Raw genomic sequence first — 908 nt, forward strand, 5'->3', positions numbered from 1 at the left:
TCAGAAATGTACCTTTTTAAAATGTGATTTTTGTTTGAAACCCAGTTCTAGAACACGGTCTAGAATAGGTTTGTCCAATATACTTTCCTGCAATGAGGGAAGCATTTTATATCTGTGCTGTCTCAAACAGTACCTACTAGCCCCATGTGGTTACTGAGCACTTGAAATGTGACTAGTGATACTGAGGGGTGAATTTTTAATTTTAGTTAATTTGGATTTAAATAGCTACGACACTATTATATAGAGAACAGAAAATGGAAGATACCTTTTAAGTACCGGGAAAAACAAATGCAAAAAAAAATACAGATGGAAAAAAATATAGTACAAACAGACCAAGAGAGATCCAAATATGTCTAGCACAGTGGAGAGGCTGACGAGCTGTCTGAATAACACTTAAATATTAGAAACTCAGTATCCAGCGTAGATATAACAAACTCGTGAGGAGAACCCAGCAGGACAATATCTGCAGTCAACGCCGGAGGCCCTAAAGAGAGAACTCATCCCCTGGAGTGAAGCAGCTTCCATGTTGACTTCTTCCCAAGTTTCCTTGTCAGGGCAGAGGAGAAATCCAAAACTACGAGCATCTTGCTCTCGGATACCTATCTAGGTCCTAACACAGAAGACACTGGAACAGGAAATGGCAAGAATGGCTCTGCCTGAGTCTGTATAAGTGTAGAGTACACACAACCCTCCGAGAGTTCAACCATATTGGGAGGGTTGCTTTTCTTACTCCTTTCCCCTAAGGGATCCTCAGAATGTGGATAATGGTAGAACTTAGGGCCATCAAGTAACCGAAGCTTAGGATTATTTCCATTGCACGTCACAGAAAACCCAACTTAAATTTGCTTTTGGCAGAAAGACAGACTTGGTTCATGTAACCGAAAAGTACAGCGGCCGAAAGTGTCCAC

Source organism: Hipposideros armiger, unplaced genomic scaffold (genome assembly GCF_001890085.2).
Source record: "Hipposideros armiger isolate ML-2016 unplaced genomic scaffold, ASM189008v1 scaffold_1355, whole genome shotgun sequence".
Lineage (NCBI taxonomy): Eukaryota > Metazoa > Chordata > Mammalia > Chiroptera > Hipposideridae > Hipposideros > Hipposideros armiger.